At 41.1% G+C, this 25,966-nt stretch overlaps 1 pseudogene; it reads left to right on the forward strand.

Moving 5' to 3' along the window:
* The first annotated feature begins 23,604 nt into the window (after window positions 1-23,604).
* Window positions 23,605-24,966, forward strand: LOC106995393 (retinoic acid receptor gamma pseudogene; annotated as a pseudogene).
* The last annotated feature ends 1,000 nt before the right edge of the window (window positions 24,967-25,966 follow it).

Here is a 25,966-nt window from a genome sequence, read left to right on the forward strand (position 1 = left end):
CAACCATTGTGGAAGACAGTGTGGCAACTCCTCAAGGATCTAAAAACAAAAATATCATTTGACCTAGCAGTCCCATTACTGATTATATACCCAAATGATTATAAATCATTCTTCTATAAAGACATATGTACACGTATGTTTGTTGCACCACTGTTCACAGTAGCAAAGTCATGGAACCAACTCATTGCCCCTCAATGAGAGACTGCATAAAGAAAATACCATACATATATGCCATGAAATACTATGCAGACATAAAGAAGGATGAGTTCATGTTCTTTTCAGGGACATGGATGAAATTGGAAACTGTCGTTCTCATCAAAGTAATATAAGAAGAGAAAACCCAATACTGCATTTTCTCATTCATACGTGGGAGTAGAACAATGAGAACACATGGACACAGGGGAGGGGAACCTCACACACCGGGGCCTGTAGGTGGGTGTGGGGCTTGGGAAGGGATAGCACCAGGATAAATATCTTATCCAGTAGAACTTATCTACACCTCATGGTAGCAACTCTCTGCGTGAATGTTCATTGTACAACCAGGTTACTCTAATACTATATGTGCATGTTTGGAAATTAGCTAAGTGCATTTGGAATTGGGAGGTCAGAGGTTGAGGGAACTGAAAGGATTTTCCAGATAAAATTTTTTACTGCATGTTACAGGCTAAATTGTGTTTTCTCAAAATTTATATGTTAAATCCTATCCACCAGGACCTCAGAATGTCACTGTGTTTGGAAATGGAGTCTTCATAAAGGTGATTAAGGTAAACTGAGGTAATGAAGATGGGTCCCAATCCAACAGGACTGGTGTCTTTTTCAGAAGAAGAGTGGCAGATGCGGTGACTCATGCGTCTAGTTCCAACACTTTGGGAGGCCGAGGCTGGTGGATCTTGAAGTCAAGAGATTGAGACCATCCCGGCCAAATGGTGAAATCATGTGTCTACTAAAAATACAAAAATTAGCTGGGCATGGTGCTGCCCTTCTGTAGTCTCAGCCACTCAGGAGGCTGAGGCAAGATAATCGCTTGAACCTGGGAGGTGGTGGTTATAGCCAAGATCGTGCCACTACACTCCAGCCAGGTGAGAGGGTGATACTCCATCTCAAAAAAAAAAAAAAAAAAAAAAAAAAAAAAAAAAAAAAAAGGAGTAGATTAGGACACAGACACAAATTGGGGGATGACCCTGTAAGGACACAGAGAGAAGACAACACCTGCAAGTTCAGGAGAGAAACTTTAGGAAGAACCAGCCCTGCCCATGCCTTGAACTTAGACTTCCAGCCTCCACAACTGTGGGAGAATAAATATCTGTTTTTCCTAAGCCACCCAGTCTATAATATGCTGTTATAGCAGCCTGAAATGGAGTAAGACATCTCATAAGAATAGGAGATGATGACACAGAAACACAAAGATCAACAACCATGTGAGGATACAAGGAGAAGACGGCATCTACAAGCCCATGAGACAGGCTTCAGGAAGAACCAGCCCTCCCCACACCTTGATCTCAGACTTCCAGTTTCCAGAACCATGAAAGAATATACTTTTATTGTTTAATTCAACTGGTCCATGGAGATTTGTTATTGAAATCCTAGAAAACTGATACACTGCACGAAGAGAAACCTTCCTATAAAATCATTCATGAAGATAAACCTAACTCGCATTGCATTGCTTCAGCGTGAAGAACCTGGAATAAGATGTATGAAGAACAGTAATATAAACATACTGACATTCATTCCAAATGGGAAAATTTTAGTTAGAGAGATCTGTTCCCTTTATTCTACAATTGCTATTTCAACCAGTGTTATAAATTCTACTATCTTTCTTAACATCCCTAGAAAATAAACCTTAACCATTTTCCATCAACATCTGGCAGATCAATTTGCAGACGTAAAATTATTTCTAACATCTTCCTGATTTTTTTCATATAACTTAAATTTTTACTATCTTTGTTTCCTTTGTGAAAAAAAAAATTCGAGTTAGAATGAGAAGAAAGTCCTAATTATGTTGGGTTTAAATACTGGGAGCAATTAAATGTTGGGAACATTTTAGTTCAAAAGAAAACCCCGTTTAATTTCATTTACCCTGCAAGAAATGTAAGGTGAATATTATCACATATATTTCCTCAATTCCTTGCTATTCACCCATCAAGGCTTTACACATTTTGAGAGCCGTACCTCAGTGCAGACTTCATAACTGAAGATTCTGAGAGAATTTAGATAAGTGTAAGTGTAATTTATTTGGGAGGTGGTCCTTGTAAGCATGGTCAGAAAGAGACTGGGAGGTGAGGAATGCCAATTGTGTCAGTGTGCTATTGCTGTCTAACAAATTAGCACCAATGAAGTGACTTAGAGCAACACGTTTTTATTATCTCAGAGTTTTCAAGTGATGTCAGTGAGGCAAACCCCAATGTGGTTTCCTGGCTTTGCCCAGGAAAGAATTCAAGAGCAAGTCAGAGGTAGAAGAAAACAGTTTTACTGAAGCAACAGTGTTACAGCTCTATGACTGCTTCTACAGAGCAAGGCTGAGCCCTTGGAGGACAGTGGCAGCTCAGGGCAGTTTTGCAGTTACTTTTATACTCATTTTTAATTGCATGCATGTTGAGGGGTGGTTTATGCAGAAATTTCTAGGGAAGGCATAGTAGCTTTTGTGTCACTAGGTCATTGGTGTGGAAAGGGGTTGTAACTCCCGGGTGTTGCCATGGCAATGGCAAACTGGTAAGCATGCCTCATGAAAAGATGCTTCTGTCTAGCACTTGTTTTAGGTAGTTTTCAATTTGGTCCTGTGTCCCAGCTCCGCCTCTGGAGTTGAGTCCTGCCTCCTATAACACAAGAGTTTGTTATCTATGTAAATGTTAGCTGCATCCCTTGTACAAAGTCTCACACAGTTGCAGTCAAGGTATTCCCAGTTTTCTTTGTTAATTGAATTTTTCCTTTTTTTTTTTTTTTTTTTTTTTGAGACAGAGTCTTCTGTGTCACCATGGCCGGAGTACAGCGGTGTGATCATGGCTCACTGCAGCCTCAACCTCCCAGGCTCAACTGAACCTCCTACCTCAGCCTCCCAAGTAGCTGGGACTACTGGCATGCATCAGGGTGCTCTTTCAAGCTCAGGCAAATGTTGCAAAAGTCAGTCCCTTTCAGTTGTAGAACTGGACTCCCATTTTTTTTTGTAAGAGCTATGTTAGAGGGACTACTCTCTAGTCCTCGAGTTCTGCCCACATTTTCTTGCCAGCACTGTCATTTCAGTATTTAATATCAGGAAGGGCGCTAGAAGCCAATGCAGTCACAAGGCTAAGTCCTGCGTTGGGGTTTGCCTCCCAAAACTCACCGCAAAAGAGACATTGATGAAGTTAGGAGTTAAAACTGTGATACACTTTCTTTTGGGTTTTATTATTGTATTTCAATCAGTTTAGAACAGAAAAAAGTCAAATGCAGGAATGATTTAAGATATGACTTCTCTCTTATTTTATTACTGATTGCTTTAGTATTACCATGTAGCAATTTATTATTAAGCTGACATATTAATGCATTTAAAATTTCCATACATATCTGGATGTGTTTACATACACATGCCTATTCGTATGTGCATATACATTCACACGTACATACAATTATTTGTAGAATGAATGGTATTATCAAAGCGTTTCCTACATCCTCATCAACAAAGAGAAACCTGGGTTAAAAGTCTAGCACTAAACTGTCATGTTGTAGTTTAAATTGTACTGTTTGCAAGGTGGGTCCTACAGGTTGAATATAATTTTTTATAAAATGCTTGGGATAATAAATGTTTTGGATTTCAGATTTTCTTTGGATTTTGGAATAATTACATTATATTTACTAGTTTGGCATGCCAAATCCAAAAACCCAAAACCCAAATGCTCTAATGAGCATACCCTTTTGGCATCATGTGGATGTTCAACAAGTTTTGGATTTGGAAGCATTTTGGATTTTGGAATTATGGATGTGAGATGCTCAACTTGTATTTGGATCTCTGTAACTAAGTGGTTCTGAGACACTGACCAAGTCACCAAACCAATCTGGGCTCCAGTTTCCTTTTCTGCATAATTAGGGAGTTAGGAAACTGATCATTTTCCTCCCATCTGTATATTTGTGCATGTATTAAGATAATTAACCTGAACACTGAGGAACTCAGGTACACGCTCTGTTTCCTGGAGGATGCTGATTCACATGGATTGCAGGATAGAAGTTGTTCTATGAAGCTGAGGTTACTAAAGAGTGGATGTGTTCAATTCATACGGTGTTTATATTTGCATCAGTGAGCTTGGGCTGCCATAAGAAAAATAACAACAACAATAACAACAACAACAACAAAAACCCATAGGATGGGTGATTTGAGGACAGAAAATTATGTTCTCAGCTCTGGAGACTGGAAGTCCATGATCAACGTCCCAGCAGATTTGTTCCTGATGAGAACTCTCTCTTCCTGTCTTGCAGATGGCCACCTGGTCTTAGTCCCCACATGGCAGAGGGTGAGAGAGGGGGGCCCTGGTGACTCTTCCTTGCTTATAAACACACTAATCCCATCACAAGGACTTCAAAATCTCAACATCATCTAAACGAACTGATAGAGATGAAAACTATGACCCGAGAACTACGAGACAAATGCACAAGCTTCAGTAACCAATTCGATAAACTGGAAGAAAGGGTATCAGTGATTGAAGATCAAATGAATGAAGTGAAGCAAGAAGAGAAGTTTAGAGAAAAAAGAGTATAAAGAAATAAACAAAGCCTCCAAGAAATACGGGACTATGTGAAAAGACCAAATCTATATCTGATTGGTGTACCTGAAAGTGACTGGGAGAATGGAACCAAGTTGGAAAACACTCTGCAGGATATCATCCAGGAGAACTTCCCCATAGCAAGGCAGGCCAACATTCAAAATCAGGAAATAAAGAGAATGCCACAAAGATACTCCTCAAGAAGATCAACTCCAAGACACATAATTATCAGATTCACCAAAGTTGAAATGAAGGAAAAAATGTTAAGGGCTGTCAGAGAGAAAGGTCGGGTTAACCACAAAGGGAAGCCCTTCAGACTAACAGCACATCTCTCAGCAGAAACTCTGCAAGCCAGAGAGAGTGAGGGCCAATATTCAACAAACAGCTTATGAATCTTTTCATGCTTATTATTTATTATTATGATATTTTGGCACTGTTGCATTCTTTCAGTATAAAAATATCAATGCTGAGTTGATGTCACAAACCATGTTATTTCATTTTTCATGTTTTGTTGTGTTCTAGTCTTCCAAGTTATGGGGTGATTACTTGTTTGAGCCAATATAAAGATAGATCTATCTGTAATTCAAAAAACAGACCAGAAAAAGGGAGGAACTAGAAGCAAGAATGTCAATTAGGAGTCTCTCACGATAATTGGAGTAAGAGACAACGATGACCTGGGAAACAGCAGGTGTGGGATACTAGTATTACAGAAATGATCTCTAGAGTCTAAAGAGTTTTGGTGGTTTTTGCCACATACCTATTCTCACCTTGGAAAGAGAACCATGACATTTTAATTTCATTCTTCTCTTGCAATTTTCTATCGTGGTTTTTCCCCATCTCCCTCAAAACAGAAAGCTGAAATTTACTGCATGACAAAAATAGCACCCCTGTTGACCAATCCAAGCAGAGTACAGTTGAAATTTCAAATGTTAATCTAAATTTTCTCAAGACAAAAAACAAACTCTTACACAAACTCAAAGTGTTTTTCTCTGCTCTGACATTGCAATGACAATCAACATAGGAGCTGTCTATGAACAAATGTTTGGGGATTTCCCGCCGCACAACAAACAAGCAAACAGTTCTGCAGGGAACACCACTTCCATGACACAAGACAGCTAGCCGCATCTCCCCAGACAAAAATGTAGGTCTCCAGAACTTCTCAAATATGCTTCAAGTTGGGGACATTCTGACAACCTGATCTTGTATTGGATTAATTTACTGGAGTGGCTCACAGAACTCAGAAAAAAACACTTACTTACACTTCCTGGTTTATTATACAGGATATTTTAAGGGACAAAAAGAGTCATAAGAAGAGATACATAGGGTGAAGTCTGATCAGGTGCCAAGGCCAACAGTGTCTGTCCCCTTAGAGTTTGCGGTGCACCACACTCCAGGCCTCTGGGTGATTTCTTATTCACCTGCCTGCCAGCCTCCCTGTGTTCAGTTGTCTAGAAGGTCTCCAGACACTGTCTTCTTGGTCTTTTTATGGAGATTTCATTGATAGGCATGATTGACAACCAAGTAGCAATGTGATTGGACAAAAAGGCTATGATCTGATACTCTTAGGCTGAGTAAGGGGACACAGCAAGGCCTATCTGTTCAGATCCTTCCTGGCCTCTCTGCAGTAGTTCTTCCTCCAGGGTATGAGGCAGGCTACCTTATGAAATGAGGGTCTTAAGTCTCATAGTCAGACAGCTGGGGGAGTGAGGGTGCCTTAGTTCATTCCCATGTGACTGTGAAGTCATACCTAAGACTGTGTAATTTATAAAGGAAAGAGGTTTAATTGACTCTAAAGGAAAGAAGTTTAATTGACTCATAATTCCGTATGGCTAGGGAGGACTCAGGAAACTTCCAATCATGACAGAAGATGAAGCAAATGTGTCCTTATTCACATGGTGGCAAGAGAGAGAAGTGCTGAGCAAAAAGGGTGAAAAGTCCCTTATAAAACCATCAATTCTTTTGAGAACTCACTCACTATCATGGGAAGAGCATAAGTGTAACATCCTCCATGATTTCAATTACCTCCCACCAGGTTCCTCCTATGACACATGGGGATTATGGGAACTATAATTCAAGATTAGATTTGGGTGGGGACACAGTCAAACCATATCAGAGGGTCAGTGGGGCAAAAAATAACACACCTGACTATGGATCAGAAAGTTGGGAAAAGGTAGAGTCTCGCTTTGAGGAGGTGGAAGGAAGGCAGGTGAAAGTCAATGAAGAAGAGATTGTTTTCTGAGGTCTGCTTCTGAGGCCAAAAGCACTCCAACATTATAGTAAGAGTTTTGGGAGTTATGACATGGGAACTGTGGATGAAAACCTATATAATATATATAATATGTAACAATATACATTCAAAATAATATATATTATTTTTCCTATATATCATATTCATATATGTAATATATCATAATATATATTAACAATCACATGTGTATGGATATATGTGATTTTTAAAGGGTGCTGCTTTTATCATTCAATGAATTTCAGTTTTTTATTTTAAGGAGAACAAAGGATTAAACCCCTCACAGAAAATGGTAGATGAGGAGTAGGATTTTTCTCTTTCCCAGGTGAGAATAGATTTGTGTCAAACAACAGAAGAGTTCTCCAAGACTCTTTACCTAGGGCTCTTGTTTCTACCAAGGTCCTACAGCTGCTATTTCCTGAACCACTCCAATTCATACATAGATAGATAGATGACAGACAGATAGATAGATAGATAGATAGATAGATAGATAGATAGATAGATAGATAGATATTGGGGATGGTGATTTGGCTGTGTCCTTACCCAAATTTCATCTTGAATTCACACATGTTGTGGCAGAGACCCAGTAAGAGGTAATTGAATCATGTGGGGCAGGTCTTTCTTATGCTGTTCTCATACCAGGAAATAAGTCAAATGAGAGCTGATGGTTTGAAAAAGGCGAGTTTCCCTGAAGAAGGTCTTTTTGTCACCACCATTCATTTAAGATATGGCTTGCTCCTCCTTGCCTTCCACCATGAGGCCTCTCCATCCATATGGAATTGTAAGTCCATTAAACCTCTTTTTCTTATCTGTCTCAGGTATGTCTTAATCAGTAGCAAGAAAATGGACCAATACATACATAACCAAACCACCAAACAGCAGTCTTCATGCTGAAATTTACTTTGGTGAAACCCTGTCTCTACCAAAAAAACAAAAATTTTTACCTGGACATGGAGTTGTTCATCTGTAGTCCTAACTACCTGGGAGGCCAAGGCAGGAGGATAACTTGAGTTAAGGAGCTCAAGGTTGCAGTGAATTGTGATGGTGCCACTATACTCCATCCTGGGCAACAAGGCAAGACCCTGTCTCTAAAAAAAAGATAGTAAATTCAGAAAAAAAAATTTAAATCAAAACGTAACATTACTTCTTAAAAACTGACAAAATTTGGCATTTAGTCCAGTGTCTTTTCTGGATATTGTCCCCGTCTTAAAAGACAATCTGAGAACAAGGTTCCTAATTCCTTATAAAGTTTATTGTCATTTTTTTGGATGAAATTAATAATCATGAGATAAATAGTATGAAATTTAATTTCAAATATTTTTTCCTACCTCCTGCCACACACCTCCAGTGGGGGAACATCTGTATCTGTATGAGTTTTAGTACAAAGTAATTGAAACTCATTTTGGAATATGGGAGAAATATATTGAAAAGATACAAAATCCACCTGAGTGTGGTGAAAAAGACTTGGGATCCAGTGCATACAAAGATATTTCTAGATGCTCCTGGAAGCCATTTGTCACCACACCAGTAGGCAGTGATGAGACACGGGACATTGATTTTGTGCTAGTCCCTTGCACAAGAGGAAATGCCCTGACTAGGGAGGCTTAAGTCAAATGCCTACTCCTTGGCCAGAGACCACATTTGTCCCATTGGGCTTTCTAAAATGGAGAAAGTTGACTTGGTCTACCTTAGCACTCAATTTCACACAATGAATGGGAGACAATTCCCCCAAAAGGAAATGTAGATGCTCCTATAGACTGAGTGTTTGTGTTCCTCCAGCACACTAATGTTGAAACCCTAATCCCCAGTGTGATGAGATAAGGAGGTGGGGGACCTATGAAGGTGTTTAGACCATGAGGGTGTATCCTGTACTTCTTAAAAGTACACTAATCCCATCACAGCAATCTCATCACAGTTTTCTCTTTCAATTTCTGTCTTTATCTTTCTCTCTTTCTCTTTTTCCCTTTCTCTTTCTCTTTCCCTCTTTCTTTATCTCTCTCCCACTTGGCCATGTGAAGATACAGTGAGAAAGAAGGGGCTGTTTACAAACTCTATAGAAGTCCCTCTGCAGAATCTGACCATCATGGCACCCTGATCTCAGACATCTCAGCATCCAGAACTCTAAGAATTACATGTGTTTTTCAAATTCACCCAGCATATGATATTCTGTCACAGCAGCCCTCACAGATGAAGAAAGATGCAATGATGGCACATGTAGTGGATCTTAAGAAGCCAAAATACATCATTAAGCATTAAGATCCATCAGTTAATCAAACATTCAGACCAATTGGTTTAGATACTTTCCTAGCCAGGACATCTGCTTCAATAAGGAACAACTTTTCTGACACAAGACTGCATGCATATGTGTAGATAATTCTGTGATGTGTATGCCACAGACATTTTCCTATGTAAAGCAAACAGCCTAAAGGTGCTTGTTTTATGATTTTTGGTAGGAGACTGTGATGTTATTCTGTATACCAGTTATGTAGTCCCAATGAATGCCCAGCAGTTCTCATTGTGTAGTCCTAGAGAGCTCTTACAAAATTTGAAAAATGGAATACACTTTGCAGATAGGTTAAATTAGCTATTTTACACACATTGCTGAAAATCTAAGTGAATTTCATCTAGTCCATTACATGCTAGCTGGCGTAGGTTCTTTTTCAGGCATTAGTCATTATTGCTTGAAAAGAAAGTTAGAATTTTATTGCCAATGTGCTTAACAAATGCCACATATGTGTGTGCCTCTGTGTGTGTGTGTGTGTGTGTGTGTGTGTAGTGTGTGTGTATGTATACACACAAAACACCCACATACCCATAAGTTTATATAGATATGCACACACACCTATATATATGCACACATATATGTATACATGTATATATGTATATAGCTCTCTCTCTCAGAGATAGAGATAGATAGATAGATTAGATAGATAGATAGATAGATAGATAGATAGATAGATAGATAGATAGATAGATAGAGATGTGGATAGAATAAATAGACACTAGGATGAGTGGAATAGGTGATCGAGACAGATATGGATGGAATAGATACCTATATATCATGAGATAGATAGAATAGATATGTAAAGATAGATCAGATAGATTACATAGAGATAGATGTGACACACATACATGCGTATATACAGTTATTTAGAGTTCATATCAGGTAGCTTTCTGAAGTTACTGTATGTATTAACTTCACAATTACATTTTCACAACAGCGATGAATTAGAAGCTATCATTGTACCAACATTGCACAAAGGACTATTGCCCAAAGAGGCAAGTTACATGACTTCCCCCAGCTAACAAAATGTGCAGGAGTGATGTGAATCCAGGCTGTGTGGTCTGTAGCTCCTTCTTCTGAACCACTATGTGCTATTGGAAGTTGTCATTTTTTTAGTTTTCCTGAAGTGCAAGATGGCACCACAATGGGATACAAGTGTGCATAGAAATTTTTGCAGCAATCCTTCCTATTGAATGTATTATTCCACTCCCAAAGCTAATCATCAATATAGAAATTCAACTTTCATCCTTGCCATTCTATGTATTTAACCACATTTCTTCCACATGACAGTTGCATTTATATTTCCAAGCCATGAGAGGAGATGAAAGATCTTTTATAGTTTCTCTTGCTGGCAGTAACAGTTGCAAAAGCAAACTTTTGAATGCATCTAAGTTAATCACCAAAGTGGTAGTCCTGGTACCATTTAAGTAGGTCCTATATAGGACATTCTTTATGTAGTGAATATTTTAAGCCCTATCATTACTGTCATCATCTACAGCTACATTCATCATTATCCACAAGTAATGGAAAAGGTTTTTCTGGCTCCCAAAAAGTAGTCTGTGCTCATCTCAGAATGTCCAGTGCTCCTAATGCATTTCTTAATGATAACTCCAGTCTGTGATGAGGATCAAGGATTTTGGAAGTCAGAAAGCCAGGATGTCATTGCACACTCATCTTTAGTGGAGACCTCTTGCCTAGCTTGACATACAACTCTGATATATACAGCCCAAATTACCTACCTTTTCTGCTTCAAGTTATTCAAACCCAATGAAATACTGATATAGTTTTAAAGATAATTATTGCATATAAAAAGTCACCTCTGATTTTTCTATGAGCAAGATATTGATTGCAGATAATAAACCACCTCTGATTTTTGTAAGAGCAAACACAAGACAGAAAAATGAAAGTCACTTTCAAAGCATTCAGACCTCAACATATCTGAGAAAATTTAATGTAAAAATAACTAGTTGCAACTTGAAGTGAGGTCCTGCTGATCTAATGTGGAGTTGGTAATGCAAATAAGTCTGAATGGCAATATGAGTGTAAAGCATTGTTAGAGACAGTAAAAGCTTTAGGTTGGGTTTCTTAGAAGTAAACCTCCACACAAGGATTTGGGTGCAAGGGATTCACTGATGCAACAACAAGCTGCTCCCATATCAGGGGGTCTCTGGCTTTGGACTCCTTTGGGTAGAGAGATAAGAGATAAATTTTTAAAAGGAGCAACTCACCAAAGATCACTCTCCAGAGCAATGAAGCAGCTGTTAAATGTGAGTAGTCCCACTTCCAATGCGAATTGACCCTTTCAATAGTATTCTCAGGGAACAAAAACAGCATCTCCATCCCTACTAACTCCTACAAATAGAAATATCTTTAGCTATCTACTTAAAATAATATCCCTCTTTATGCTGTGATGCTTATAAAACCCACTCAGAAACTGTAGTATGTTAAAATCAGATTAGGTAATGGCTTATTATGCAAACTGTAACTGTACTTAAGGTCATAGTTGCTAAATCTTTCACCTATATCCTAAGTATCAGGTAAGGGTTTATAAATATAATGGTGTTTTTTTCCCCTTAAGATTTATTGGTATGATTTCCAAATCTGTGGTAGATTTTGCACATGTGTTTTCCTTGCTTACAAATCCTCACACTGAGCAGGAGCTGATGCTTAGGAAAAATGATTTCTCAGTGAGAAGTTGAGCTGGATTTATTAGCAGGTTTTAAAAATCAAGCACAAAATATATAGTTCAAACTTCAGAAAGCACAGATTTATGTATCCTTGCAATAAATCATCAGAATAAGTATCCACTAAGTCTTTATTTGAAGGTAATTTGGTCAATTGCTGAGTAAATACTTCACATCTTTTAATCCGTTAATAATTAGAATTCATTATTTCAATAAATATCTGTCAATTTATTTTTACCCTAAATGTATGAATCTGGAGAAGTTTGGAAACTTGGCTGCATATTAACAGTTACAAAGGATAACTAATGCTATCAACATAAGAATGAATGAAAAATGTACAATAATAATACTGAATCCCATACTTTAAGGATAAGGCAGAATTTAAATGAACTCAACTTCCATTCTCAAAAAGGCTTCATTTAATAATAATTATATGGTAATAAGTCATCATTTATAATTGTATGGTGTTTTATAATTGACTTAGAACTTTATGTGTGCTTCCTAATTTTGTTCTGATGGTCAGAAGTAGGTTGCATATATGTTAAAAAAAAATTAATGGGACCAAGTCTCAGACATTCAATGTGTTACCCAACATCACTGAGATAGCCTGTCGGTAGTCTCTTTTCTCCAGGTTTTGGCATCTAGCCCTCCTTCGACAACAATCCTAGCATGTGTTAGTGTGGATGTGAATGTTAATTGCATGAGGCAAATGTTCTCTATGTCTACTTTGATTTCTCTCTTTGAAGTCTGTGTATACACAAAGAATCATACTAAAGGTTCAAACTGAGATTCCATTTATTTTTACCTTCTTCCATAATCATAGAAGGGGACAAGGTTTAAACAAGCCCCACCCCCAGTTGACACAAACCACATTTACAGGTTTTAATGCCACTTTCTTTTAGGATTATATAATTCCCAACTGCCCGAGAATGCTGACCAGGTCTCATATATTCTACAAGACACAAGCTAATGGTTAAGCACAGAGATCAATCCTATTTTTTTAATGGTGGAGTTTGTTCAATTGCTGTCATACAGTCATTAAAAAAAAGACATATCAACACATTGACTTCATATTCTTTTCTTTTTTCTTTCTTTCTTTTTTTGTTTTTTGTTTTTTGAGACAGGGTCTAACACTGTCACCTAGGCCGGAGTGCAGTGGCACAGTCTTGGCTCACTGCAACCTCCACCTCCCAGGATCGAGTGATTCTCCTGCCTTATCCTCCCGAGTTGCTGGGATTACAGGTGTGCACCACCACACGCAGCTAATATTTGTATTTTCAGTAGAGACAGTGTTTCACTTTCTTGGCCAGACTGGTCTTGGACTCCTGACCTCTGGTGATTGGCCTGCCTTGGTCTCCGAAAGTGTTGGCATTACAGGCATGAGCTAGGGTGCCTGGCCTTGATTTCATTTTTGATACTGGATTAAATCCTTTGTTAATATTATTGAACACTAAAGTAACATTTTATAATTTTGATCATTGATTAATAACTATGGAAAAGTCCCATGCAAGAGAATCATGAAATAAAAGGTTTCTATTAGATCCTATAAATAACAATCCAGCCATTTAAAAAGAAGAAACAGGCCATGCACGGTGGCTCATGCCTGTAATCCCAGCACTCTGGGAGGCTGAGGTGATGGGATCATAAGGTCAGGAGATCAAGAACATCCTAGCTTACATGGTGAAACCCTGTCTCTACTAAAAGTACTAAAAATTAGCTGGGTGTGGTGGCAGACACCTATAGTCCCAGTTACTCAGGAGGCTGAGGCAGGAGAATTGCTTGAACTCGGGAGGTGGAGGCTGCAGTAAGCTGAGATTGTGCCAGTGTAATCCAGCCTGTGTGACAGTGTGAGACTTCATCTCTAAATATATATATATATATATATATATATATATATATATATATATATAAAATATATTGACATGCACAAATATCACTTTAAAAAATATTTCTTGGATTCCAGTTTGTGATAAAATGGTGTAGTAATTGGCTTGAGCTGCCATAAAAAAAAATCACAGAGACTGGACAGCTTAAACAACATAAATTTATTTTCTCACAGTTCTGGGAGCTAGAAGTTCAACATCAAGGTGTAGGCAGGGCTGGTTTCTCCTGAGGCCTCCCTCCTTGGCTTGTAGATGCTGTCTTCTTCCTGTGTCCTCAAAGGGTCCCTCCCCTGTGTAGGTCTGTGTACTCATGTTCTCTTCTTATAAGGGCACCAGTCCTGTTGGATTAGGGCCCACTCTAGTGACCTTGTTTCACCTTAATCACGTACTTAAAAACACAGTCACATTCTAAAGTCCTAGGGGTTACGGGTTCAATATATAAATTGTTCAAGAAAACAAGTTAGCTCACAGATGGGACATGTACAAGTTTTCCTGATCCACCCACTGAATGAAGCTATGAAATCAGGACAAGATGCATGGGGCGGCTATTTGAGGACTCTAAAAATGAAATGGCTACTACTTACTTATGAGAATGGCCCAAATTTACAACACTGATCAAACCAAATGCTGGTGAGGACACAGAGCAACAAGAATTCTCATTCATTGCTGGTGGGAATGCAAAACAATACAGCCACTTTGGAAGACAATTTGGAAATGTCTTACAAAACCAACCATAGTCTTATGATATCTAGGAATTGTGCTCCTAAGTATTTGCCAAAATGAATTAAAGACTTACGTTCAAACAAAACTGCACAACAATGTTTATAGCAGCTTTATACATAATTGACAAATCTTGGAAACAACCAAGATGCCCTTCAGTAGATGAACAGAGAAGTAAACTGTGTTACATGCAAACAATGGAATATCGCTCCTCCCTAAAAAGAAATGAGTTATCAAACCAGTAGAGACATACAGGAACCTTGAATATGACTAAGTGAAACAAGACAATATGGAAAGGCTACAGACTGAGAGTCTAACTGTAGGATACTCTGGAAAAGGCAGAACTTTGGGGACAGTAAACAGATCAGTGCTTGACAGTGGTTTGAGGAACGGAGGGAAGAATAGGCAGAACACAGAGGATTTTTAAGGCAGAGAAAATGCATGACTATAATGGTGGATCCATGTCATTATACATTTGTCAAAACCCACAGGATGCACAACACTAATGAACCCTAATGTAAACTAATGTGAATCCTAATGTAAAGTGTGAACTTTGGATGATAGTGATATATCCATGTAGGCTGATAAATTGTAATGTACCATCTGTTGCATGATGTTAACTGTAGGGGAAGCTATTCATATGTGGGGCAGTGGAAGATGCCCCACTTAACTTTGCATTGAAACTAAAATAACTATAAAACATAATGCCTGGGCCAGGCACAGTGACACATGCCTGTAATCCCAGCCTTTGCAAACCCATGGTGGACAGATCAAGAGGCCAAGAGATAGAGACCATCCTGGCCAACATGGTGAAACCACATATCTACTAAAAATACAAAAATTAGCTAGCTGTTGTGGCACACACCTGTAGTTCCAGCTATTCAGGGCCTGAGGCAGGAGAATTGTTTGCATTCAGTAGGTGGAGGTTGCAGTGGGCCGAGATTGCCCCACCTGCACTCCAGTCTGGCAACAGAGGAAGGCTCTATCTCAAATTAATAATAATAATAATAATAATAATAATAATAATGCCTATTTGCTGAACACAGTGGCTCATGCCCGTAATCCTAGCACTTTGGGAAGCAGAATCACGTGCATCACTTGAGGCCGGGAGTCTGAGACCATCCTTACAAACATGGTGAAACCCTGTCTATACTAAAAATACACAAACTAGCCAGGCATGATGGAACATGCCTGTAATCCCAGCTACTGGGGAGGTTGAGGCACAAGAATCACTTGAATCTGGGAGGCGGAGGCTGCAGTGAGCCAAGATCACATCACTGCACTCCAGCCTGGGCAACACAGGAGATTCCATCTCAAAATAAATACAATAAATTTTAAAAACCCTATTAACTAAAAAACAACAGCAACAAAAATTAAATACATCCCATTCAGAAACTGTAATGTGTTAAAATCAGATTAATAGCTTTTTGTAGCTAATTTTAATTGAACTTACTTAAGATTACATTTGCTATGACACTGGAGACAGACTGGAGAAGATGATCAGAGTTCCAAGTCCCACCAAGTCAGTGATGAGCTGGTTACCATTTTCCTTTTGTGGTCTGATACAGTTTTTCTCTACAACCCCATCAAATATCATATCAAATTGAAATCCCAGTGTTGAAGGTGGGGCCTGGTGGGAGGTGACTGGATCTCATAGGGGTAATTTCTCAAGAATGGTTTAGTATCATCCCCTTTGTGCCATTCTCTTGGTACTGTTTGAGTTTTCGTAAGATCTGGTTGCTTAGAAGTGTGCAGCACCTTTCTGATTCTCTTGGTCCTGCTCCCGCCATGTTAAGTCACCTGTTTCTACTTTGCCTTCTGCTACAAGTAAGAGCTCCCTGAGGCCTCCCAAGAAGTAGATGCTGCCATGCTTCCCATAAAGCTTGCAGAACCGTGAGCCAATTAAACCTCTTTTCCTTATAAATTACCCAGTCTCAGGTATTTATTTATAGCAGCATGAGAAAGGACTAATGCAGGGTCCCTCATCCTGAATGCAATCCAACAAATTAGGAACTGAGCTCATTGGCACAGGCACAGAGGATTGTAGAAGCGCTTGTACTGGCTTGGGGATCAGGAAAGAGGTGTTGTACCATTCAAACAGGCTGCAGAAATTCTAATTCTTCTCTTTTACTTTTGATCTTTTCCCCTGTTTTCATCTTTGCTGTGTTTTGTACCAGCCTTTGCTTGATCCTGTAACAGAAAAGGCAATGAGAAAGAGCCGACAGGTGTCTCAGTAGTGAGAACCCTGACTACAAGCAAGGTTGGTTCCTTTCTGTTTAAAAGAGGGGGCTATTTCAACATACAGTGTAGTTATTTCTTAAAGGTTGTGTGCAATGTGGAACCTAAAATCATAGCCACAAACTTTGTGCATGTTCCTAAGGAAAATGCATTCCTCTGTGTGATACTCACAATGTTTGTGTGTGTGTGTGTGTGTGTGTGTATGTGTGTTTCAAATGGACTAGTTTATCCATTTATATTTATTGCAGTTACTTGTAATTTATAATCATTATCTCTTTTTTTTTTACTTTCTATTTTTTTATTATACTTTAAGTTCTAGGGTACATGTGCACAACGTGCAGGTTTGTTACATATGTATACATGTACCATGTTGGTGTGCTGCACCCCTTAACTCCTCATTTACATTAGGTATATCACTTAATGCTATCCTTTCCCCCAACTCACAGCCCAAGATAGGCCCCAGTGTGTGATGTTTCCCTTCTGGTGTCCAACTGATCTCATTGTTCAGTTCCCACCTATGAGTGAGAACGTGCAGTGTTTGGTTTTCTGCTCTTGCAACAGTTAGCTAAGAATGATGGTTTCCAGCTGCATCCATGTCCCTACAAAGGACACAAACTCATCCTTTTTATGGCTACATAGTACTCCATGGTGTATATGTGCCACATTTTCTCAATCTAGTCTGTCACTGAAGGACATTTGGGTTGATTCCAAGTCTTTGCTATTGTTAATAGTGCTGCAATAAACATACATGTGCATGTGTCTTTATAGCAACATGATTTATAATCCTTTGGATATGTACCCAGTAATGGAATGGCTGGGTCAAATGGTATTTCTGGTTTTAGATCCTCAAGGAATCGCCACACTGCTTTCCACAATGCTTGAATTAGTTTACACTCCCACCAACAGTGTAAAAGTGTTCCTATTTCCCACATCCTCTCCAACAATTGTTGTTTCCTGACTTTTTAACGAGCATATTCTCATGTGTCTTTTGGCTATATAAATGTCTTCTTTTGAGAAGGGTCCGTTCATATCCTTTGCCCACTTTTTGATGGGGTTATTTGTTTTTTTCTTGTAAATTTGTTTGAGTTCTTTTTAGGTTCTGGATATTAGCATTTGTCAGATGAGTAGATTGCAAAAATTTTCTCCCATTCTGTAGGTTGCCTGTTCACTCTGATGGTAGTTTCTTTGCTGTGCAGAAAGCCTTTAGTTTAATTAGATACCATTTGCCAATTTTGGCTTTTGTTGCTGTTGCTTTCGGTGTTTTAGACAGAAGTCCTTGCCCATGCCTATGTCCTGAATGGTATTACCTAGGTTTTCTTTTTTTTTTTTTTTTTTTTTTTTGAGACAGAGTCTCACTTAGTCGCCCAGGCTGGAGTGCAATGGCGCGATCTCGGCTCACTGCAAGCTCCGCCTCCCGGGTTCACGCCATTCTCCTGCCTCAGCCTCCTGAGTAGCTGGGACTACAGGCGCCCGCCGCCTTGCCCGGCTAATTTTTTGCATTTTTAGTAGAGATGGGGTTTCACTGTGTTAGCCAGGATGGTCTCGATCTCCTGACCTCGTGATCCGCCCGCCTCGGCCTCCCAAAGTGCTGGGATTACAGGCGTGAGCCACCGCACCCAGCCTACCTAGGTTTTCTTCTAGGGTGTTTGTGGTTTTAGGTCTAACATTTAAGTCTCCAATCCATCTTGAATTAATTTTCATATAAGGAGTAAGGAAAAGATCCAGTTTCAGCTTTCTACTTATGGCTAGCCAATTTTCCCAGCACCATTTGTTAAATAGAGAATCCTTTCCCCATTTCTTGTTTTTGTCAGGTTTGTCAAAGATCAGATGGCTGAAGATTTGTGGTATTATTTCTGAGGACTCTGTTCTGTTCCATTGGTCTATGTCTCTGTTTCAGTATCAGTACCATGCTGTTTTGGTTACGGTAGCCTTGTAGTATAGTTTGAAGTCAGGTAGCATGATGCCCCAGCTTTGTTCTTTTGGCTTAGGATTGTCTTGGCAATGTGAGTTCTTTTTGGTTCCATACGACCTTCAAAGAATTTTTTTCCAATTCTGTGAAGAAACTCATTGGTAGCTTATTGGGGATGGCATTGAATCTATGAATTACCTTGGGCAGTATGGCCATTTTCATGATATTGAGTCTTCCTATCCATGAGCATGATATGGTCTTCCATTTGTTTGTGTCCTCTTTTATTTCATTGAGCCGTGTTTTGTAGTTCTCCTTGAAAATATCCTTCACATCCCTTGTAAGTTGGATTCCTAGGTATTTTATTCTCTTTGAAGCTATTGCGAATGGGAGTTCATTCACGTTTTGGCTCTCTGTTTGTCTGTTATTGGTGTATAAGAATGCTTGTGATTTCTGCACATTGATTTTGTATCCTGAGACTTTGCTGAAGTTGCTTATCAGCTTGAGGAGATTTTGGACTGAGATGATGAGGTTTTCTAAATATACAAGCATGTCATCTGCAAACAGGGACAATTTGACTTCTTCTTTTCCTAACTGAATACCCTTGATTTCTTTCTCTTGCCTGATTGCTCTAGCCAGAACTTCCAACACTATGTTGAATAGGAGTGGTGAGAGAGGGCATCCCTATCTTGTGTCAGTTTTCAAAGGGAATGCTTCCAGTTTTTTCCCATTCAGTATGATACTGGCTGTGTGTTTGTTATAAAAAGCTCTTATTATTTTGAGATATGTTCCATCGATACCAAAATTATTGAGAGTTTTTAGCATGAAGCGCTGTTGAATTTTGTCAAAGGCCTTTTCTGCATCTATTGAGATAATCGTGTGGTTTTTGTCTTTGGTTCTGTTTATATGCTGCTTTACGTTTATTGATTTCCATATATTGAACCAGCCTTGCATGCCAGGAATGAAGCCCACTGGATCATGGATAAACTTTTTGATGTGCTACTGGATTTGGTTAGCCAGTATTTTATGGAGGATTTTTGCATCGATGTTCATCAGGGATATTGGTCTAAAATTTTCTTTTTTTGTTGTTGTATCTCTGTCAGTCTTTGGTATCAGGATGATGTTGGCCTCATACAATGAGTTAGGGAGTATTCCCTCTTTTTCTATTGATTGGAATATTTCAGAAGGAATGGTACCAGCTCCTCCTTGTACCTCTGGTAGAATTCGGCTGTGAATCTGTCTGGTCCTGGACTTTTTTTGTTTGGTAAGGTGTTAAGTATTGCTCAATTGCAGAGCCTGTTATTGGTCTATTCAGGGATTCAACTTCTTCCTGGTTTAAACTGGGGAGGGTGTATGTGTCCAGGAGTTTATCCATTTATTCTAGGCTTTCTAGTTTATTTGCATAGAGCGTTTATAGTATTCTCTGATGGTAGTTTGTATTTCTGTGGGGTTGGTGGTGATATCCTCTTTATCATTTTTTATTGTGTCTCTTTGATTCTTCTCTCTTTTCTTCTTTATTAGTCTTGCTAGTGGTCTATCAATTTTGTTGATCTTTTCAAAAAACCAGCTCCTGGATTCACTGATTTTTTGAAGGGTTTTTTGTGTCTCTATCTCCTTCAGTTCTGCTCTGATCTTAGTTATTTCTTGCCTTCTGCTAGCTTTTGAATGTGTTTGCTCTTGCTTCTCTAGTTCTTTTAATTGTGATGTCAGGATGTCAATTTTAGATATTTCCTGAATTTGCTTGTGGGCATTTAGTGCTATAAATTTCCCTCTGCACACTGCTTTAAATGTGTCCCAGAGATTCTGGTATGTTGTATCTGTGTTCTCATTGGTTTCAAAGAACATCTTTATTTCTGCCTTCATTTTGTTATGTACTCAGTAGTCATTTAGGAGCAGGTTGCTCAGTTTCCATGTAGTTGAGCAGTTTTGATTGAGTTTCTTTGTCATGAGTTCTAGTTTGATTGCACTGTGGTGTGTGAGACAGTTTGTTATAATTTCTGTTCTTTTACATTTGCTGAGGAGTGTTTTACTTCCAACTATGTGGTCAATTTTGTAATAAGTGTGATGTGGTGCTGAGAAGAATGTATATTCCGTTGATTTGGGGTGAAGGATTCTGTAGATGTCTATTAGGCCCACTTGGTGCAGAGTTGAGTTCAATTCCTGGACATCCTTGTTAACTTTCTGTCTCATTGATCGGTCTAATGTTGACAGTGGGGTGTTAAAGTCTCCCATTATTATTGTATGGGAGTCTAAGTCCCCTTGTAATTCTCTAAGGACTTGTTTTATGAATCTGTGTGCTCCTATATTGGGTGCGTATATATTTAGGTTAGTTCTTCTTGTTGAATCGATCCCTTTACCATTACGTAATGGCCTTCTTTGTCTCTTTTGATCTTTGTTGGTTTAAAGTCTGTTCTACTAGAGACTAGGATTGCAACCCCTGTCTTTTTTTGTTTTCCATTTTCTTGGTAGATCTTCCTCCATCCCTTTATTTTGAGCCTATGTGTGTCTCTGCATGTGAGATGGGTCTCCTAAATACAGCAAAGTGGTGGATCTTGACTCTTTATCCAATTTGTCAGTCCATGTCTTTTAATTGGACCATTTAGTCCATTTACATTTAAGCTTAATATTATTATGTGTGAACTTGATCCTGTCATTAAGATGTTAGCTGCTTATTTTGCTCGTTAGTTGATGCAGTTTCTTCCTAGCATCGATGGTCTTTACGTTTTGGCATGTTTATGCAATGGCTGGTACTTGTTGTTCCTTTCCATGTTTAGTGCTTCCTTCAGGATCTCTTGTAGGGCAGGCCTAATGGTGACAAAATCTCTAAGCATTTGCTTGTCTGTAAAGGATTTTATTTCTCCTTCACTTATGAAACTTAGTTTGGCTGGATATGAAATTCTCAGTTGAAAATTCTTTTCTTTAAGAATGTTGAATATTGGCCCCCACTCTCTTCTGGCTTGTAGAATTTCTGCTGAGAGAACTGCTGTTAGTCTGATGGGCTTCCCTTTGTGGGTAACCCGACCTTTCTCTCTGGCTGCCCTTGAACATTTTTCCTTCATTTCAACTTTGGTGAATCTGATAACTATGTGTCTTGGAGTTGCTCTTCTCTAGGAATATATTTGTGGCGTTCTCTGTATTTCCTGAATTTGAATATTGGCCTGCCTTACTACTTAGGGGAAGTTCTCCTGGATGATATCCTGCAGAGTATTTTCCAACTTGGTTCCATTTTCCCTGTCACTTTCAGGCACACCAATCAGATGTAGATTTGGTCTTTTCACATAATCCCATATTTCTTGGAGGTTTTGTTCATTTCTTTTTACTCCTTTTTCTGTACACTTCTGTTCTCGCTTCATTTCATTCATTTGATCCTCAATCGCTGATACTCTTACTTCCAGTTGATCGAGTCGGTTACTGAAGTTTGTGCATTTGTCATGAAGTTCTCGTGTCATGGATTTCATCTCTATCAGCTCTTTTATGGTCTTCTCTGCATTGAGTATTCTAGTTATCCCTTCTTCCATTATTTTTTCGATTTTTTTAGTTTCTTTGCGCTGGGTACGTAGTTCCTCCTTTAGTGCTGAGAATTTTGATTGACTGAAGACTTCTTCTCTCAATTCGTCAAAGTCATTCTCCGTCCAGCTTCCTTCCGTTGCTGGCGATGAGTTGCATTCCTTTGGAGGGGGAGATGTGCTCTGATTTTTTGAATTTCCCGCTTCTGCATGTTTTCCCCCATCTTTGTGGTTTTATCTGCCTTTGATCTTTGATGATGGTGACATACTGATGGAGTTTTGGTGTGGGTGTCCTTTCTATTTGTTAGTTTTCCTTCTAACAGTCAGGACCCTCAGCTGTAGGTCTGTTGAAGTTTGCTTGAGGTCCACTCCAGACCCTGTTTGCCTGGGTGTCAGCAGCGGAGGCTACAGAATATAGAATATTGCTGAACAGCAAGTGTTGCTGTCTGATTCTTGCTCTGGAAGCTTTGTCTCAGAGGTGCACCCAGCTGTGCGAGGTGTGAGGTGTCAGTCTGCACCTAGTGGGGGATGTCTCCCAGTTAGGCTACTCGGGGTCAGGGACCCACTTAAGCAGGCAGTCTGTCCATTCTTAGATCTCAACCTCCATGCTGTGAGAACCACTGCTCTCTTCAAAGCTGTCAAGCAGGGATATTTACATCTGCAGAGGCTTTTGCTGCTTTTTGTTTAGCCATCTTGTTTTTACTCACTTGACTATTTTAGCATCATGCATTTGGAAAACTTCTGTTGGTTAATTTATGCATATTATTTTCAATATGTGGACACATTTCATTATACGGGGCCAAAAAGTCACATTTGTTAATGATGTCAACAAATTCATTTGAAAATATTTTGTGAGGTGTAGGCAGGGGAGGGAGGAGCGAGGGCAGCAGGGGAAGGAGGGAATTGGGCAGGGAGGGAAGTGTTGGGGCGTGGGGAGGGAGAAAAAGAATGAAAATATTTTCCGTGTCCCTGCCTGCAGAGTCGGTGTGCGGTTTGGGAGAAAATGTGTTGGCTATTTTGGGGCGGTCATGTGGGCTGGCGGGCTCCGAGAGGCCCTGGGACAGTCCCAGCCTAGAGCCGTACCCCTCTAGAGGTCCCCCAGTACCACTAGCCCCAGACATTGCGACTCTCCATCCCAGAGACCACCCGACACTGGGGACCTTGGGGCTCTGCCGTCACCCTTCCCCCTCCCACTTCAGCAGCTACAGCCCAGTTCCCTCAACCTGACCCAGTATGTAGGAGTCAGTCTCCAAAGGCGGCCAGTCAGACTCTTGGAGACCCAGTGGGCAGGCCAGGCAGGGCGGGCATGTAGCCTCCCAGACTGGGGCAGTGGGTATGTGTGAAGGCTGTGGCTGAAGACCTCCCCCACCCACTGCAGACCCCAGGGGACTCCCACATCACAGCTGCCATGGCCACCAATAAGGAAAGACTCTCTGCGGCTGGTGCCCTGGGGCCTGGATCTGGCTACTCAGGAGCAGGTTTCCCTTTCGCCTTCCCAGGGGCACTCAGGGGGTCACCGCCTTTTGAGATGCTGAGCTCTAGCTTCCAGGGCCTGGGCCAGCCTGACCTTCCCAAGGAGATGGCCTCTCTGTCAGTGGATACACAGAGCACCAGCTCAGAGGAGATGCTGCCCAGCTCACCCTCACCCCCTCCGCCTCCTCAGGTCTATAAGCCATGCTTTGTGTGCAATGACAAGCCCTCTGGCTATCTCTATGGGGTCAGCTCTTGTCAAGGCTGCAAGGGCTTCTTTCACTGAAGTATCCAGAAGAACAGGGGGTACATATGTCATCGCGACAAAAACTGTATCATCAACAAGGTGACCAGGAATCGCTGCCAGTACTGCCAGCTACAGAAATGCTTCCAAGTGGGCATGTCCAAGGAAGCTGTGTGAAATGACTGGAACAAGAAGAAGAAAGAGGTGAAGGAAGAAGGGTCACCTGAGAGCTATGGGCTGAGCCGCCAGTTAGAAGAGCTCATCGCCAAGGTCAGCAAAGCCCATCAGGAGACCTTCCCCTCACTCTGCCAGTTGGGCAAGTATACCCGGAACTCCAGTGCAGACCACCGCGTGCAGCTAGACCTGGGAGTGTGGGACAAGTTCAGTGCACTGGCCACCGAGTGCATCATCAAGATTGTGGAGTTTGCCAAGCAGTTGCTTGGCTTTACAGGGCTGAGCACTGCTGACCAGATAACTCTGCTCAAGGCTGCCTGCCTAGATATCCTGATGCTGCAGATCTGCACAAGGTACACCCCAGAGTAGGACACCATGACCTTCTCCAAAGGGCTGACCCTGAACCAGACCCAGATGCACAATGCTGGCCTCGGGCCCCTCACAGACCCTGTCTTTGCCTTTGCTGGGCAGCTTCTTCCCCTGGAGATGGATGACACCGAGACAGGGCTGTTCAGCACCATCTGCCTCATCGGGGGAGACTGTATGGACCTGGAGGAGCCGGAAAAAGTGGACAAGTCGCAGGAGCTACTGCTAGAAACCCGCCCCGAGGCTCTACGCCTGGGGCCGGTGGCCCAGCCGGCCCTACATGTTCCCAAAGATGCTCCTGAAGATCACTGCCCTCCGGCGCATCAGCACTAAGGGAGCCCAAAGGGCCGTTACCCTGAAGATGGAGATTCCAGGCCCAGTGCCTCCCCTAATCCTAGAGATGCTGGAGAACCCTGAAATGTTTGAGCGTGACTCCTCGCAGCCTGGTCCCCATCCTAATGTCTCTAGCAAAGATGAAGGGGCCAGGGCAAAGGGGGCCTGAAGTCCCCAGCCTGACCAGGGCCCCAGACCTCCCGCCATGGCGGTTGGGGCTCCAGGCAGCAGTCTGACCATCTCCCAGACCGCCAGTGACTTGGGGAGGACCTGCTCTGCCCTCTCCCCACTCCTTCCAATAAGCTCCTTGTTTTTGCCAAAGTTTCCAGGGGTGCCTCTGTATTCATCCACTTCCCGATCTAATCGACTCCCTTGCCAGTCCTGGGGGCCTGCCCTGCTTCCATCAGGAGAGAGGGCAGAGGGATGAGCCTGGGTTTGGACTCTAAAATCTCAGCATTGCCCCTTGGGTGTCAGGGTCCTAGGCTCCCCAGGGCAAGAGGAAGACCCTGACATTCCACAGTCCCTTCCTCTGCCAGGTGCTTGGTTCTCTGGGAGCAAATAATTACACTAGAGACCAAAAAGGGGCCAAAGGAGAAGGGCTGAGCCCACCTTCTTGCCCCTACCCTTGGTGCTTACTGCTGTATGATGCACCTGCAAGGAGTGTGCTAGCCTCTGTGCCCCGTCCATGTGCCAGGTCAAGGTGGAGGCAGGCTGGGCCATGCATTTCTGGGGCAGGAACAGAGGGTGAAAGGGACAGATAGATGCAGGTCCATTCTGCACCTCTTGGCTGGAGTGCAGCATTCACCCTATGTCCTCAGTTACAAGTCCCTCCCCCAGCCCTGTCCTGTGCCTTGAGCTCCTCCTGCCCTCCATCTCAGCCAACGGGGCAGGCACCCTCCTACACTACAGAGGGGCCAGGGGATCCCTCTTTCCCTAGTGCCTTCCACCCTTTATCCCCCAGAGCAGCTTGGCCCAGGGATGGGGGTGCTGCTTAGCAGATCCTGCCCTGACCCGGAGGAAGCCTCTATTTATTTATTTATTAGCTTTTATTTACACCCTGGAATTGACCCCTTCCTCTAGGGTTCTTGGGTGGGGAAGCCTGCGGTCCCTGTGACCTCTCCCTTCTTTCTCCAATCCCCAGTTTGTACTTAGCTGCCAAATAAGATTCCCATTGACTCCCTGT

Source organism: Macaca mulatta, chromosome Y (assembly GCF_049350105.2).
Source record: "Macaca mulatta isolate MMU2019108-1 chromosome Y, T2T-MMU8v2.0, whole genome shotgun sequence".
Classification (NCBI taxonomy): Eukaryota; Metazoa; Chordata; class Mammalia; order Primates; family Cercopithecidae; genus Macaca; species Macaca mulatta.